This window comes from Balaenoptera borealis, assembly GCF_965194805.1.
Source record: "Balaenoptera borealis genome assembly, chromosome: 8".
Taxonomy (NCBI): Eukaryota; Metazoa; Chordata; class Mammalia; order Artiodactyla; family Balaenopteridae; genus Balaenoptera; species Balaenoptera borealis.
In genome coordinates, this window is record NC_138865.1 from 48,399,530 (window position 1) to 48,417,821 (window position 18,292).

General features: G+C 39.0%; 1 protein-coding gene across 2 annotated transcripts in view; it reads left to right on the plus strand.

The window, feature by feature from the left end:
- LOC309632767 (uncharacterized protein) overlaps positions 1-18,292 on the plus strand; it is a 1,168,925-nt gene that overhangs the window by 348,535 nt on the left and 802,098 nt on the right. The window lies entirely within an intron of this gene.

The following is an 18,292-nucleotide window of genomic DNA, read 5'->3' on the forward strand; positions in this document are numbered from 1 at the left end:
TTTGTTTCTGTGTATTTGAAAACATGTGTTTCCACTTGCCCCTGGCGTTGATAACAGGCTGGGGCTGAAACTAAAACTTTCTGGGTCTATGTAGTCTTGCTTGAAAGTAGTAATAGGAATTAAGTGTTTACTGTGATTTTGAAATTGTAATATTTAAGGCAATAGAGCGGCAGCACTAGACAACATTGTGGCAAATATACTGTTCTTTGCTTCTTCTCTTTAATCAGAGGTATTTTAGTCTTTAAAAGCCAGCCGCTGAGCAGGATATTTTCAGCACCTTTGCAAGAAGGAAGTGACCCTTTTCAGTCTTACAGGCAGTGGAGTCCGTGAGCTGCTTCAGCTACTTTTGGCAATGACAGTAATCGTTAAAACTACAAACAAAAATGTTTTAAACGAAAGTTTTTCTGGTTTTAACAAAATGTACTACTTTTTTTGTTCCCTTAAAAAAAAAAAAGTTCTCCCCAAAGGATTGTATGTGGGATAGACTTTGTAGCATAGACTTTGTGTAAGACTCTTCTGTTATTTATTTCTTTTCTTTTGTTCTGATTAGGAGGGATGGGTCTCTGAATTTTAGACAGGAAACCTACATTTGCACTGCAGTTAATCCTTAGGTAGTTCTTGTCAGCAGAGCAGAAGTGCACCACTTTTCCAACAGAGGGCAGTGTGTATTTGCTAAACAACAGAGCTTTCCTTGAGTCCCAAGGTGTGGAAAACTGTCCTCTGCAAAGAACAGAAAGGACACCAGGAAACAATTTCTTTCTTTCATTTCTGCTTGTCTGTAGTTTTGACTGCAGATGCCATTTTTTTTGTGTGTGTGTGTGAAAATTTTTTTAAAAAAAAAACATTTTTCCTCTCACGTGTCCCTGACACCCAAGGAAGAAACGGAGAAAAGAAAGGCAAAATGCATAGAGGCCTCGGTACCCTGCCCAACGTATTACACAAATTTGCCCATTGCTGTACCAGCCCCTCTTGATTCCTTTACATGAACTTCCAGCCTTGAGATAAGAAAAGAGTCCATGACAGGCTCTATCAATGCTGGGATTCCTTTTGTACATTTCTGTGCATTTTGAATATTTCCTTGACAGAAAAGCAGCTTGGAATAAATTGTGAAATAAAATTTGTATGTAAGCTTAAGTGTTAGTCACTTAAAAGATGCTCAATTTGTCCACATAAGATGAGTTCTGAAACTACCTTCTTGGCCGGGAATCCTCATGAAATTGCAGTTGATGAATGTAAGAAAATGAATATTTATTGAATGTTTGTTTTGTGGCCGGAATTACAAACCTTGTACAGTTTATCCCATTTAATTTTCATGACGTCTTTAAGAGGTGGACATTATGAATATTGTTTTATAGGGGAAGAGAGAGGGAGAGAGGTCAGGTGACCTCCTTAAATCACTTGGCCAGAAAAAGGCAGAGCTAGGAATTGAACTTGGGGCTCTTTGATGTCAAAGACTGGGTTCATTCTGAATTCCCCAGTTTCTCGTCTTTATTAACCCTCTGCTAAAGGGCTGGTTCTGGGAATTCTTGAGTACTTGTGCTATTGCAATTTGGAATCATAGAAAACCTTGACGAAACATGTTAAACCTACCATACACATGTAGGGTAGTCAATCATTCTCTTCTCAATGTATTTTTTTAGTTTTTCTTTGCCCTTAAGAAATATGTTTTTTCATGACCTCTTTTCTGGTATGCCTGGATGAAAAGGCCATATAGGCAAAAGAAAATTTTAATATGAGGAAATTGATGTTCAGCACATGAACCGAGAGGTGCTCTGTTCATATACAGGTGTTCCTCGAGTTTTGTAAGTTGAAAATATCCAAAGTGGAAAATGCATTTGATACACCTAACCTATTGAACATCAGAGCTTAGCCTAGCCCACCTTAAATGTGCTCAGAGCACTTACATTAGCCTACAGTTGGGCAAAATCGTCTCACACAAAGCCTATTGTGTAATGAAGTATTGAATATCTCATGTAGTTGACTGAGTACTGTATTGAAAATGAAGAACAGAATGGTCGTCTGAGTACAGAATGTTTGTAAAGGTATCAATTGTTTACCCTCATGATCGTGTGGCTGGCTGGGAACTGCAACTGCCACTGACCAGCATCACAAGAGAGGATCACGGCATAGTCCCCAGCCTGGGAAAAGTCTTAAGCTTTGTCTATCCTTTACGGTTCCTGTGTGGTTAGAGAAGCAATGGTATACTAGAGGAAAGGGAAGAGATGTCCTGCAGGACTGCTTCTAAAGGAATAGTATCTCGACCACTTGGAAGAAAGAAGCAGCCAAGGAGGAGGCCAGTGGCAGAACCGCTGAAAATTCTTGAGCAGGAAGCTAGGGAGCAAGTGAGCACAGACCAGGAGGACTCAGGCTTCAGAAAGAAATCAATATGATCTCAGACATCCTCATCAGATGCCAGACCACCAGACAGGGTGGGTGCAGATTGCATTAGCCTCTCCATGATTTGAATTCCTTTCCCCTAAACACAGCAGTCTGCCTTTTGAAGGGGATTCCTATTGTCACAGAGAGCCTCTTGCCTTTTCCTTTCCATTTTCCTTTCATAATGAGGAAACACAGAGGTCCAGGCAGTCAGAGGTGGAAGCCAAACACAAGTGTTTTCAGAAAGCCTCTGGAATAAACACTGAAGTGCTGTATTTCATAACCCTACACAAAACTGACAGTAGCCAGCTGTTGTCTGAGCTAAGCACCATCCTACAGAGCCAAGAGCCACGAGGCAAAAGGGAGAAAGTGAAAATAACTCCTCTTCTACTGAACCATAGATGACAGATTAGCCAAAAAGGACCCTGGAGGAAGCAAAAGTCAATGAGGCAAAAGTCCTTGCAAATGACCCCTGCCTGCTCCCCTTTACCTCTCCAGAAATCATCCACCCAAATGGCCTTTTACTGGTGCAGCATCTGAATGCACTCTTCCATCATGATTCTGCGTATTGATTCGGAATCTTGCAATAATTGGATCTCATATCACTAAACTTCTCCAAATGTTGGGCTTTTACATATGGTTTTTCCCTTACCCGATTTTCTGTATTTCCATCTCTTCACCCCTTTTACTCCCTCAAAATATGATAAGTAAGAAAAACTTAACAACTCTTGTTGTCCTCACTCTTATGTAGTCCGCTGTCAGAAAAAAAATTTCTCAGGCTCTGGAAGGCTTTCTAGACTAACCCTAGAAGCAGCTCTTCCCAGAAAATAGAAATTGACCATTATTTAAAATAGGAGTCCTGGTTGGTAATAGAGGGAACTCTGAATGAGAATGTTATTTGGCCCAAAGTAAAGAACAATGAATTTCAAGGCTCTTTTTTGATCTTAGTTGTAGTGTAAGAGTAGACGTGTGTCCTAGGCAGGCATTTTATTAAAACACCATAAAGTTTATTTTCTGGGTGTGTGTGGGGGGTGTATGTAAAGGTACATCTGGGAGCTAATGTAGGAAAAGGTTTGAAAGCTAAATTGTCATGTGTAATAAAGTAGCATCATTTCGAATCCATTCCTGTGAAGAGGAGACAGAGGCTTATGAGGCCTTGAAATGTACAGGAGGGACTTCCCTGGTGGCGCAGTGGTTAAGAATCCGCCTGCCAATTCAGGGGACACGGATTCAAATCCTGGTCCAGGAAGATCCTACGTGCCACGGAGCAACTAAGCCCATGTGCCACAACTACTGAGCCTGCGCTCCAGAGCCCGCGAGCCACAACTGCTGAGCCCACGTGCCACAACTACTGAAGCCCACGCACCTAGAGCCTGTGCTCCACAACAGGAGAAGCCACCGCAATGAGAAGCCTGCGCACCACAACGGAGAGTAGCCCCTGCTCGCTGCAACTAGAGAAAGCCTGCGCGCAGCAACAAAGACCCAATGTAGCCAAAGAATAAATAAAAACAAACAAACAAACAGAAATGTAGAGGAGAAGGGGCTATGTCTTTAAAGATTGGGTCTACAACATGCTAAGAGACTGGGACTTAGTAAAAAGTATGTCTCTTAAGCCATAATCCTGTGTTGACTCCGGCCAAGGAATATTCAGAGAGTGTTATCTGATGTTGACTTTCAAGTTGGTTACTATTCTGTGCTCTGGACCAGTCACCCTATGATGTCTTTAAAACCTTCAATACAAGTTCACTGTGTGCATCTGCCTTAGAGTGGTGATGTTTTGATGGATGCAAAGAGAGACAATAGACAAGTGTAAGTTACCGTGGGTCAGAAAGAGGAAAACAGGCACAGGAGCAGGGACAATGGGAAAGTGCTGAGAAATAAATCATTGAGTGCAGAAATTCATAAAGAGAAGTGATAAGAACAAAGAACCCCACTCTCACCCCAAATCCACAGATACTCCAAGAGAGTATAGACCATACCATAGTACCTGGAATGGGGGGACCAATTCATTTTGTTTAGTTATTAAGGATGAAAAGGACCTCTGAGGGCTGTGGATATCTAATTATATTCGTTTGCCCTTTTATATTGAATTCAATTGAGTTTTATGTGATGAAATTTTTTTTTTTTAGCTTGACATGTAGTTGTTTATCAGCTCCATATTTGCTCTGCTGAATGTTGATCTAAATTAAGTTGGAGCTTAAACTTAAGGTGATTTTTAGTTTGATTATCATTTAATTTTCAGGCAGACATTTAGCCCTTGTTTTGCATTTTAATGGAGAAATGTTGAGATTTTTTTAAAGTCAGGAATATCCACTTAAAATTTTTAATATGCTTCAGTTTATCTTTTAACACCTGGTATTTCAGGAAGCATGCACATCCTAGAAAAGAAGTGGGTGAGAGGACAAGGATGGAAGTTTATATATCATCAATATATGACTCTTGACAACTCATATTTTATTTTATAAATTTATTTATTGATTTATTTTTGGCTGCATTGGGTCTCCGTTGATTTATGCAGGCTTTCTCTAGTTGTGGCGAGCGGGGGCTACTCTTCATTGCGGTTCTCGGGCTTCTCATTGCAGTGGCTTCTTTTGTTGTGGAGCACAGGTTCTAGGTGCGCGGGCTTCAGTAGTTGTGGCACGTGGGCTCAGTAGTTGTGGCTCTCGGGCTCTAGAGCACCGGCTCACTAGCTGAGGCGCATGGGCTTAGTTGCTCCGCGGTATGTGGGATCTTCCTGGACCAGGGCTTGAACCCACGTCCCCTGCATTGGCAGGCAGATTCTTAACCACTGCAGCACCAGGGAAGTCCTGACAACTCGTATTTTTTAATTCAGAAAGTATGTAAAAGTAAATTTAAGAGTTTTTTTTGAGCAAACATTGGTTCAAATTGGGCAGCATCCAATCTAGCAGATAGAAAGGAGTTCCATGGAGCTGTACAAAATGAAAGGCCTTTATAGGCAGAAAGGAGCAAGAACAAGGGAGTTACACTAGGAAAGTGAGGTTGGTTATTACAAGATTGCTTTAGGGGGTAGCAGGAGTCCCTCTGGCAGATTACCTAACTAATGCTGGCCAGGCGATTCCTAACTGACTGGCTTAAGATTCCATTTCTGGGGGCCCCAAAACTGTAAATAAATCTCAATTTGGCGGTGTGGGGCTTAGCATAAGCAACTCCATTTTAGGTCCATGGTGGTGTTTTTTTTTTAACTCTAGTATATGCCATTTGCTATTGTTATGAAAAACAATGGAAAGAAAAGCTTGCCATTTCTCAACACCAGTTAGTGTAAAAACACATGCTATGAGTATGGAAGAAGTCAAGTTTTGTTGTGTTCTCCAGGTCCTGCTATGATGCTCCAAAGAAGAATTTTTTTTAAGGAAAAACGCTTTGATGAGCTAACTCTCTATTTTTGTTTATTTTATAAGCCCAAACTCTTTCCTCATCTTCATACCCCAGCACATACTCCTTTTCCCTTCCCAGTTATGACCATAGAATCAGTCATTAACACCAGTCCTATGATTGTATCCATCTGAAGATATTCCACAAGTTGGCAAAGGAGGTTTTCTGATTTATTAATATTTGTTAGAGTTGTTTTATTTTATACTGAAACGTTTACTTGCTTCAGTTGTATTTATTCTTTCTTTGGGGGTTTCTATTTTGAGTTGGAACCTCCCTGGTACTTCCTACTTGTCATTTGTCTGACTCTAACCTTAGACGTTTCTGTTTTCCAGTTCTGCGTTGGGTTGGCAGAGCAATCAGATCGTGGGGACTGCTTACCTCTACTTTGTATAGCTCTCTGGGTATCCTATTCCTGGCACATCCACTTGAACAGTTTCAATATTTTCTTCCATGTGTTTGTTCTTTGGGTGGACATACCAGGTTAAAGACTCCTCTTTGGTGGGCAGACGTCAGTCTCATTTTCTGCCCGTTGGCATTTCTCACTGGTGCGTCACTCATCTCTCTGGCTGTGGGCACTCTGTCTGTCTAGCACATGGCTGTGCTGTTACTGGGCACTTCTGACTGTTGCACCTGCCACTGGTCTCTTGTCCAGAACATTGAGGTTGCCTGTGCAGTGCTGTCAGGGCCCTCCCATCTCACTCTGGGCAGAGTTGCCTATTGTAGAAAGGTCAGGTTTGGCCCTCAGTTCTCTCTTTGTGGTGTATGTGGGACCTGTTCTTTTGGAGCAAGCAGAGATACAGAGTCCCCTTGAATTAAATTGTGTATCTTACTGACTTGAGTGACTATACTTCTGGTTGGATAGTGCTGGGTTGGGTTTATGTGTTGTAAGCAGGAATGAATGAAGCAGATTCAAAGATGAGTCCTTTTAACCCTCCATTCTTTACAGAGCCACTTTGATTAATAGGTAGATTATGATTATCAGAGCCTTAATTGGTAAGAATTTTTCACCTGCTCCATAAGCTGAGTACATATTCCGGTTTGCCCAGGCTTTTACTTCTTGTCTCGGCATTTTGGCCATTTATCTCAGATTTTCTACTTTTAAATAAATTTTTACTATTAATAGCTGCATTAAAATAAGCCATGATACAATCCAAAATCACTAGATATATGAAGAACAGGAAAATGCGACCCTGAAAGGAATCAGTTACAGACTAGCAGCCTTCTCCAAAGGAGAGAGGTCATTTGTAGCTATAATGTAAAATTTAAAATGAGGTGTCTGAGAAGGTTTTTACAATTTTTTTTGATTGAAGTAAGATATGCTTATACTCTAGAAAATGAAATACTCTACAAAGCATAGAAAACCCAGCAGTTCCCTAAATACCCTCTGCACACTCAAGCCCTTTCCTCAAAAGACAGTTTCTTCTTTTAGGCATTCTTTCATTATTTAGAAATTTGATCTCATATTTGCCTTCAATTTTTCTGCATTGACATTTTGTTTCTTGAATTTTAAAATGTAAACATTATCCTGAGCTAAGCCATTTTATAAGTCAATTTTATAAAACAAAGTTAATAATTATTACTAAATGTGGAATGAATGAATGAATAAATATATTTTGTTTAATTCTGTGTCTACTTCTAAGTCCTATAGTCGAAAGAAGTAAGATAGAAAAAATAATTATCAGCCATAATTATATTTCTGGAGTTGAATTTCTTGCTAGGAGGCAAAACTTACAAATTCCTCTTCTAATACCAGGTTTTCATTCCAGTTGCTCAATATTACAATTAGTTTAAGCAACCACAATCTGATTATTATATATTTTTATCAGGTCAGCTTCTTGATAATAGGAATTATCAATGCATCATGATTTTAATCTCAGGGGGCTTTGAGAACTTAATGGCTTTTCATCCCCCTCTCTTCCACCTGAAATCACTTTAGCTTAATGTAATGTTATGCAGCATAGAATTCTGAGCCCAAGGAATCAGATTTAAGTTTCAGGTGTGTTGTTGACTGAATCAGTGATTTTAGCAAAATAATTAAATGGTGTTGACTGAATCAGTGATTTTAGCAAAATAGTTAAATGGTATTTTCCTCAATGGATAAAACAGTATAAGGCTATTGTAAAGATTAGGTGGGAAAGCACATCTGAATGAAAATGCAATTACATTTTGCTTAATGTAATAATACATTATACACACATATGCATATATGTATACTAGGAATTGCTAGTATGGCATTAAGAGATAATCCTGTTTTTTTAAACCATAATGTTTAAATGTTGAGAAACTTCTCATTTCTGAGTTCCAACTATGATTAAGGATTGGAAGGTTTCCCTTTGAGGGAATGCCTGTTTCTGGAGGGCAGACGGGAGACTACACATTTTTCTTTTTTTAATTTTTAAATTTTATTTTTTTTATTTTTTTATACAGCAGGTTCTTATTAGTCAGCAATTTTATACACATCAGTGTATACATGTCAATCCCAATTGCCCAATTCATCACACCACCATCCCCACCTCCCCGCTGCCTGCGGCTTTCCCCCCTTGGTGTCCATACGTTTGTTCTCTACATCTGTGTCTCAACTCCTGCCCTGAAAACTGGTTCATCTGTACCATTTTTCTAGGTTCCACATACATACGTTAATATATGATATTTGTTTTTCTCTTTCTGACTTACTTCACTCTGTATGACAGTCTCTAGATCCATCCACGTCTCAACAAATGACCCAATTTTGTTCCTTTTTTTGGCTGAGTAATATTGTATTGCATATATGTACCACTACTTCTTTATCCGTTTGTCTGTTGATGTGCATTTAGGTTGCTTCCATGACCTGGCAATTGTAAATAGTGCTGCAATGAACATTGGGGTGCATGTGTCTTTTTGAATTATGGTTTTCTCTGGGTATATGCCCAGTAGTGGGATTGCTGGGTCATATGGTAATTCTATTTTTAGTTTTTTAAGGACCCTCCATACTGTTCTCCATAGTGGCTGTATCAATTTACATTCCCACCAACAGTGCAAGAAGGTTCCCTTTTCTCCACACCCTCTCCAGCATTTGCTGTTTGTGGATTTTCTGATGATGCCTATTGTAACTGGTGTGAGGTGATACCTCATTGTAGTTTTGATTTGCATTTCTCTAATAATTAGTGATGTTGAGCAGCTTTTCATGTGCTTCTTGGCCATCTGTATGTCTTCTTTGGAGAAATGTCTATTTAGGTCTTCTGCCCATTTTTGGATTGGGTTGTTTGTTTCTTTAATATTGAGCTGCATGAGCTGTTTATATATTTTGGAGATGAATCCTTTGTCTGTTGATTCGTTTGCAAATATTTTCTCCCATTTTGAGGGTTGTCTTTTCATCTTGTTTATAGTTTCCTTTGCTGTGCAAAGCTTTGAAGTTTCATTAGGTCCCATTTGTTTATTTTTGTTTTTATTTCCATTACTCTAGGAAGTGGATCAAAAAAGATCTTGCTGTGATTTATGTCAAAGAGTGTTCTTCTTATGTTTTCGTCTAAGAGTTTTATAGTGTCCGGTCTTACATTTAGGTCTCTAATCCATTTTGAGTTTATTTTTATGTATGGTGTTAGGGAGTGTTCTAATTTCATTCTTTTACATGTAGCTGTCCAGTTTTCCCAGCACCACTTATTGAAGAGACTGTCTTTTCTCCATTGTATATCCTTGCCTCCTTTGTCATAGATTAGTTGACCATAGGTGCGTGGGTTTATCTCTGGGCTTTCTATCCTGTTCCATTGATCTATGTTTCTGTTTTTGTGCCAGTACCATATTGTCTTCATTACTGTAGCTTTGTAGTATAGTCTGAAGTCAGGGAGTCTGATTCCTCCAGCTCCGTTTTTTTCCCTCAACACTGCTTTGGCTATTCGGGGTCTTTTGTGTTGCCATACAAATTTTAAAATTTTTTGCTCTAGTTCCGTAAAAAATGCCATTGGTAATTTGATAGGGATTGCATTGAATCTGTAGATTGCTTTGGGTAGTATAGTCATTTTCACAATATTGAATCTTCCTATCCAAGAACATGGTATATCTCTCCATCTGTTGGTATCATCTTTAATTTCTTTCATCAGTGTCTTATAGTTTTCTGCATACAGGTCTTTTGTCTCCCTAGGTAGGTTTACTCACAGGTGTTTTATTCTTTTGTTGCAGTGGTAAATGGGAGTGTTTCCTGAATTTCTCTGTCGGACTTTTCATCATTAGTGTATAGGAATGCAAGAGATTTCTGTGCATTAATTTTGTATCCTGCAAATTTACCAAATTCATTGATTAGCTCTAGTAGTTTTCTGGTGGCATTTTTAGGATTCTCTATGTATAATATCATGTCATCTGCAAACAGTGACAGTTTTACTTCTTCTTTTCTAATTTGTATTCCTTTTATTACTTTTTCTTCTCTGATTGCCATGGCTAGGACTTCCAAAACTATGTTGAATAATAGTGGTGAGAGTGGACATTCTTGTCTTGTTCCTGATGTTAGAGGAAATGCTTTCAGTTTTTCACCATTGAGAATGATGTTTGCTGTGGGTTTGTCATATATGGCCTTTATTATGTTGAGGTAGTTTCCCTCTGTGCCCACTTTCTGGAGAGTTTTTATCATAAATGGGTGTTGAATTTTGTCAAAATCTTTTTCTGCATCTATTGAGATGATCATATGGTTTTTATTCTTCAATTTGTTAATATGCTGTATCACATTGATTGATTTGCATATATTGAAGAATCCTTGCATCCCTGAGATAAATCCCACTGATCATGATGTATGATCCTTTTAATGTGTTGTTGGATTCTGTTTGCTAGTACTTTGTTGAGGATTTTTGCATCTATGTTCATCAGTGATATTGGCCTGTAGTTTTCTTTCTTTGTGACATCTTTGTCTCGTTTTGGTTTCAGGGTGATGGTGGCCTCATAGAATGAGTTTGGGAGTGTTCCTTCCTCTGCAATTTCTTGGAAGAGTTTGAGAAGGATGGGTGTTAGCTCTTCTCCAAATGTTTGATAGAATTCACCTGTGAAGCCATCTGGTCCTTGACTTTTGTTTGTTGGAAGATTTTTAATCACAGTTTCAATTTCATTGCTTGTGATTGGTCTGTTCATATTTTCTATTTCTTCTTGGTTCAGTATTGGAAGGTTATATTTTTCTACGAATTTGTCCATTTCTTCCAGGTTGTCCATTTTATTATCATAGAGTTGCTCGTAGTAGTCTCTTAGGATACTTTGTATTTCTGCGGTATCTGTTGTAACTTCTCCTTTTTCATTTCTAATTTTATTGATTTGAGTCCTCTCCCTTTTTTACTTGATGAGTCTGGCTAATGGTTTATCAATTTGTTTATCTTCTCAATGAAGAAGCTTTTAGTTTTATTGATCTTTGCTATTGTTTTCTTTGTTTCTCTTTCATTTATTTCTGCTCTGATCTTTATGATTTCTTTCCTTCTGCTAACTTTGGGTTTTGTTTGTTCTTCTTTCTCTAGTTCCTTTAGGTGTAAGTTTAGATTGTTTATTTGAGATTTTTCTTGTTTCTTGAGATAGGCTTGTATAACTATAAACTTCCCTCTTAGAACTGCTTTTGCTGCATCTCATAGGTTTTGGATTGTTGTGTTTTCATTGTCATTTGTCTCTAGGTATTTTTTGATTTCCTCTTTGATTTCTTTAATGGTCTCTTTGTTATTCAGTAATGTATTGTTTAGCCTCCATGTGTTTGTGTTTTTTATGTTTTTTTCCCTGTAATTCATTTCTAATCTCATAGTATTGTGGTCACAAAAGATGCTGGATATGATTTCAACTTTCTTAAACTTACTGAGGCTTGATTTGTGACTCAAGATGTGATTTATCCTGGAGAATGTTCCGTGCGCACTTGAGAAGGAAGTATAATCTGCTGTTTTTGGATGGAATGTCCTATAAATATCAATTAAATCTATCTGGTCTATTGTGTCATTTAAAGCTTCTGTTTCCTTATTTATTTTCATTTTGGATGATCTGTCCATTGGTGTAAGTGAGGTGTTAAAGTTCCCCACTACTATTGTGTTACTGTCGATTTCCTCTTTTATAGCTATTAGCAGTTGCCTTATGTATTGAGGTGCTCCTATGTTGGGTGCATACATATTTATAATTGTTATATCTTCTTCTTGGATTGATCCCTTGATCATTATGTAGTGTCCTTCCTTGTCTCTTGTAACAGTCTTCATTTTAAAGTCTATTTTATCTGATATGAGTATTGCTACTGCAGCTTTCTTTTGCTTTCCATTTACATGGAATATCTTTTTCCATCCCCTCACTTTCAGTCTGTATGTGTCCCTAGTCTGAAGTGGGTCTCTTGTAGGCAGCATATATATGGGTCTTGTTTTTGTATCCATTCAGCAAGCCTGTGTCTTTTGGTTGGAGCATGTAATCCATGCACGTTTAAGGCAATTATCCATATGTATGTTCCTATGACCATTTTCTTAATTGTTTTGAGTTTGTTTTTGTAGGTCCTTTCCTTCTCTTGTGTTTCTCTCTTAGAGAAGTTCCTTTAGCGTTTGTTGTAGAGCTGGTTTGGTGGTGCTGAATTCTCTTAGCTTTTGCTTGTCTGTAAAGCTTTTGATTTCTCCATCGAATCTGAATGAGATCCTTGCCGGGTAGAGTAATCTTGCTTGTAGGTTCTTTCCTTTCATCACTTTAAGTATATCGTGCTACTCCCTGCTGGCTTGTAGAGTTTCTGCTGAGAAATCAGCTGTTAACCTTATGGGAGTTCCCTTGTATGTTATTTGTCATTTTTCCCTTGCTGCTTTCAAAAATTTTTCTTTGTCTTTAATTTTTGCCGATTTGATTACTCTGTGTTTCGGTGTGTTTCTCCTTGGGTTTATCCTGTACGGGACTTGCTGCGCTTCCTGGACTTGGGTGGCTATTTCCTTTCCCATGTTAAGGAAGCTTTCGACTATAATCTCTTCAAATATTTTCTCAGGTCCTTCCTGTCTCTCTTCTCCTTCTGAGACCCTTATAATGTGAATGTTGTTGCGTTTAATGTTGTCCCAGAGGTCTCTTAAGCTGTCTTCATTTCTTTTCATTCTTTTTTCTTTATTCTGTTCCACAGCAGTGATTTCCACCATTCTGTCTTCCAGGTCACTTATCTGTTCTTCTGCCTCAGTTAGTCTGCTATTGATTCCTTCTAGTGTATTTTTCATTTCAGTTATTGTATTGGTCATCTCTGTTTGTTTGTTCTTTAATTCTTCTAGGTCTTTGTTAAACATTTCTTGCATCTTCTTGATCTTTGCCTCCATTCTTTTTCCGAGGTCCTGGATCATCTTCACTATCATTATTCTGAATTCTTTTTCTGGAAGGTTGCCTGTCTCCACTTCATTTAGTTGTTTTTCTGGGGTTTTATCTTGTTCCTTCATCTGGTACATAGCCCTCTGCCTTTTCATCTTGTCTGTCTTTCTGTGAATGTGTTTTTTGTTCCACAGGCAGGATTGTAGTTTTTCTTGCTTCTGCTGTCTGCCCTCTGGTGAGACTACCCTTTGGTATAACTCCCAGGTGTACTGACAGAACTGTCACTGCAGAAATATTCATAGGTGCTCTAATAAGCACCAGATAGCTCACACCTCTTGGAAGAAGTAGGTTGAGCATATGGAAGGGGCAGAGTTGTAGATGCTTAATATTTCTGAATGAAAATAGCGCATTCGATCCATCCATAATCCACATTCACTGTTAACACTTTAGGGCAGGATTTAGCTAAGCAGATTAGTAGTAAAGTTGAATGTGAAAATAGAAGCCTTGTAACCTATTGTTAAGGAAATTTGTTTTCAAAGCTATTTGATAATCCTCTGGTCACACTGATACAAGAATATGTTCTTATAAACAGAAAATTCTATTTTCTCTTTATTCCTTAAATTATAGAAGTAACATATTAATGCATTATTAAAACAAAATAGTCAAATACATAAAAGCATGTAGAATAAAATGTATGCTATAGGCTGAATGTTTATGTCTCCTCAAAATTCACGTATTGAAACCTAACCCCTAACGTAATAGTATTTGGAGGTGGGGCCCTTGGCGAGTAAATAGGTCTGAGCGTGGAGCCCTCATGAGTGTGATTACTGATCTTATAAAGGAGGACTCAGAGAGCTCCCTCTTTCCTTCTGTCACGTAAGGTTACAGAGAACAAGGAAGTGAGTCCTCACCAGATACTGGATCTGCTGGTGCCTTGATCTTGGACTTTCCAGCCTCAGATGTGTGAGAAATAAATTTGTGTGACTTATAAGCCACTCAGTCTATGGTCTCTTGTTATCACAGCCTAAACACACTAAAACAAGGTAAAAATCCTCTTCCTAGCCTCGTCTCTCCATTCCCCTTCCCATAGGCAACCACTGCTAACATTTTTAATACTCCAAACTTTTTTCTATGAATTCATGTGCATACATACGTCATATCCTTTGTAGACATGGGCACTTCTAGGTAAAGGAAGGCTGCTCGAAGTTTTCTCCCCATCTTCCTCCTCTTCCGTCCTCTCTGCTTGAAGGAAATCAGGTTGTCAAGTCAGAGCATCCTAAAATTCAAATTGCTGTTTTACAACTTACTTGCTATATGACCTTTAGCATATTTCTTCAGTTTTCTAATCTCACAGTTTACTCACTTGTGGAGTCAAAGTAAAAACACTGTGTAAAGTTTTTGTAAAGAGTAAGTTAGGGAGGAGTTGTGGGTTGTTGAAAAGAATAAATCAAATGAAATATTATATACCATAACTACTAGAATAATGGCAGAAGCCATATGTTCCCATCTCTCCTTTTTGTCTGAATCAGTTTTCTTTTCTTCCTCTGCTTATTACTATTATATTAAGAATGGATCACTTTCTCCTTGAGAAAGACGTTGGGTCTGTAAGTATTAAAAATTATCAGGGCAAAGTGGAAAGGGGAGGCTCCAGTCTTTTAACTCATCGAAATTTAAAATTGGGCAGATGTAAATAGAAGATCATCTCATCCAATATCTCCTCTCTCTCTTTCCTTAGCAATGAGTTCTTTAAATGAGATCTGACTGGAGCAGCTGGTGGGATGTGTGGGGTGTGGACAGAGTAGAGTCTCACTATTCAGCTTCCACTTTATTTGCTGAAGGATCTAAGGTAACCCCCCCCCACCAAAACCCTATATTAATCTGAAAAATGACCCATCTCATCCAAACTCTCTCATTTTTCAGATGAGGCACGTATTGTAGATTTTTCATTTCTAATTTTTTTTTAATTAATTTATTTATTTTTAGCTGTGTTGGGTCTTCGTTTTTTTTGTGCGAGGGCTTCCTCTAGTTGCGGCAAGCGGGGGCCACTCTTCATTGCGGTGCGCGGGCCTCTCACTATCGTGGGCTCTCCTGTCGCGGAGCACAGGCTCCAGATGCTCAGGCTCAGCAGTTGTGGCTCACGGGCCCAGTTGCTCCCCGGCATGTGGAATCCTACCAGACCAGGGCTCGAACCCGTGTCCCCTGCATTGGCAGGCAGATTCTCAACCACTGTGCCACCAGGGAAGCCCCATTTCTAATTTTGATGATTTCCAATCATCAAAATTTAGGGCGTCCAACCTGATTGGAAATTGTCAACTTTGACCTTTCAACTTGAATATACCACACCTTGAAAAACCGCATCAATAATGGCTGGATCTGCAGGTGTTCGCAGTCTCTGGGACTGCACTCCAGATTCTAGGGCAGCAGAGAGGAGCCATTGACCTCACCAGTGGTTTATCAAAACACCTCAATTTTATTCTGGCACTTAATCTGCTACAGAAGCCATTTATTGTTTCATCTTCCTGAGTAACGTGGACACTGTCACTTAATTAACTCACCATTTGACTGCATGTTTAAAACTGTCAGGTGGGAAGTAAATTTAGTGCTGTCTTATGATTAATAAAATGCTAAAGTCTCGTTTTGTGAGAGCCAAGTAGCTGGCACCTGAACAAAAGCTGCCAGGTTTGTTGATTGTTATTTGCCTTATATAATTACATGGACTGTCAGGAAGGATGCTGCATTTATTTGTTCTTTTTATATATTTGTTTTTAAAGCAAGTCATTGTGTGTATGTCAGGGGCTTAGTGTGGTTGGTTAAGCTTAGAGGAGTATATCTTACCTTAACAGATGAAATGAATTATTGTGCCCTTTAGCAGGTATACTTTGTTGAAAAGAAATATTTCGGGGTCCTGGAATCGATCACTGCATGTTTACTGAGTGATTATTCATGCTAGGTGCAGACCTAGGCTCATTTACTTATGTTGTTCCAACTAAACTTCCAGGAAATCTGAGAAATAAGCATTGTTCTTCCCATATTACAGATAAGGAAACAAAGCTCTGAGATGTTTAGTTGTTTGCACAAGGTCCCAAACCTAATATTGACAAAAAGGAGATTGAAACACAGAGATATTTATGTCTAAAATCAGTACTTCTATTTATTCCAGTGGGAGAATTGTTTTGATTAAACCCAGTGAAATTGTTATGTTTTTGCAGCAAATATACTTGAAGGTCTTTGTCATTGTTTTTTTCTCCTGCTTCATGCCCCCCCTCACAAAAGGATTTGTGTTGGGGATCCCCAAGACCACTTCTATGTTGGGTGATTTGCTAAAAAGACACATAGGACTCAGCATATAGTTGCACACATGGCTAAGATTTATCACGATGAAAGGATACAAAGCAAGATAAGCGAAGGATCAAAGGATAATGGCGCATGGGCAGAGTCTGGAGAAAACCAGGCACAAGCTTCCAAGAGTCCTCTCCCAGTGAAGGCACTGTAGATGCGTTCAATTCCTCCAGCAATGAGTTGTGACAATGTGTGAAGTGTTGTCTACCAAGAAAGCTCATGAAAGACTCAGCACCCAGTGTTTTTTGGGGACTAGTTACAAAGGTGCTCTGACTGGCATGTATCAAAATTCCAGAAGGAGAGTGAGTGTTCAGCATAAACCACATTGTTTGCACAACTTAGGCACAGTGAGCTGCTCTTAGTGTTTAAAGAAAGTTTTATATCAGAGTAGGGAACTGTTTGCCAATCAAGTTCCCAATGCCGGTTAAGGGCCAAGTTTATAAGCAGGCCATTCTAAGGACAGCAATCTCGGGGTTACTATGTTAACTCTTATTTACACACAATTCAAATAATCTCATTGAATGACCCCCAGTTAAACTATTATGTCATTTGTAATTCTTGAAATTGAATCAGTAAAGGAGTAAGGCTTATGCCTTGGAGTGCTGAAAGGGACATGATGTATGTCAGAAATATGCCAAAACATCATTCATTTAGGGATTCTTTCCCTTCCTTTATGTATTTACTCTTGAAGTGTTTACTGAATACTTACTGTGTTAGGAAATGGCAGAGCACAGTGATGAGGATAGGCTCTGAATCCGAATTGCTGGGTTTAAATTCTAGTTCTGCCATTCAAGAGTTACATGACCTTAGGCAAGGTTCTTAACTTTTCTGTGGTCAGGTTTTCTCATCTGGACAATGGGTGCCTGCCTTGTAAGATCAGGGAAGATAAGTTAATAGGCTGTCTGGTACATGGTAACTGCTGTAATAGAACATGATGATACAGGCAAACAAGCATGAAATTACCTTACAGAGTGATAGCTGCTTCAGTGGGTAAAATTTTAGGTGCTATGAGAGCACACGGGAGAAACTGTATACAATCTGGAGGAAGATAAGTGGAGATCTGAGAGAAGGGAGACAGACGTTGGAAGTGGAGGGAGATGATACCAGGCCAAAGGAACATCACAGGCAAAAGGCATTGAAATGAGAGTGGAACGAGGAGAGAGAGAATTGTGTATCTGAATAAATGAAGTAATAAATGGTATGTCTGGAAGAGAGATGAACTTGTAGAGATAAGCAGGGACCATATAATGAAGAGCCTTGCAAGTCCCATTAGGGAATTTTTACTTGCCTGAGGGAATTTTTACTTGGCCTGTGACTAACGAGGAGTCCTAGGGGGGACTGAACTTGGGGACAGCACCCTTTGGAAACACAAGTCAGCATGATCTTGTTGGAAATTTCTTCTGTATACGTGACTGCCTTACTGAAGATTGCATTGGCAGCTTCCCTCATCAAAAGACGGTGATGACTCCTCTCCCTTGGCACTTCCTCTCTGGATAGAGGTCAGGAATATTCTGGGCTGGGTTGAGACAATTTTAGGGCTACAAACAATGGATCAGATCTGTTTCAATCTGCCTTACCCCATGAGAATTCTGGACATGAGAATTACAAAATGACAGAATGGGGACATTTGATTTTAGTCACGTCTAGCAAAAGTAGCAAAGGAAACCACCTCTAAACACTAATATTTACATCAGTGCTCACCTAACTGCAGCACAGTTCAGCCTTAGACTGGAGTCTAGTGAAAGGTTATTACCATGATTTAGGGGGATGTTTTGATTCTGTGGTTTCTTGGCCTCCTAAATTTTTTGACTGATGGTTTATTCCGTTTTCTTTCCATATGCTTCTCCTTTTACTGGTCATCTCTTTATACTTTATGTTATTTGCTTTTAAAGTGTTGCTCACACACAGACACATACAGGAAATGATTTATAATGAGAGCACCAGC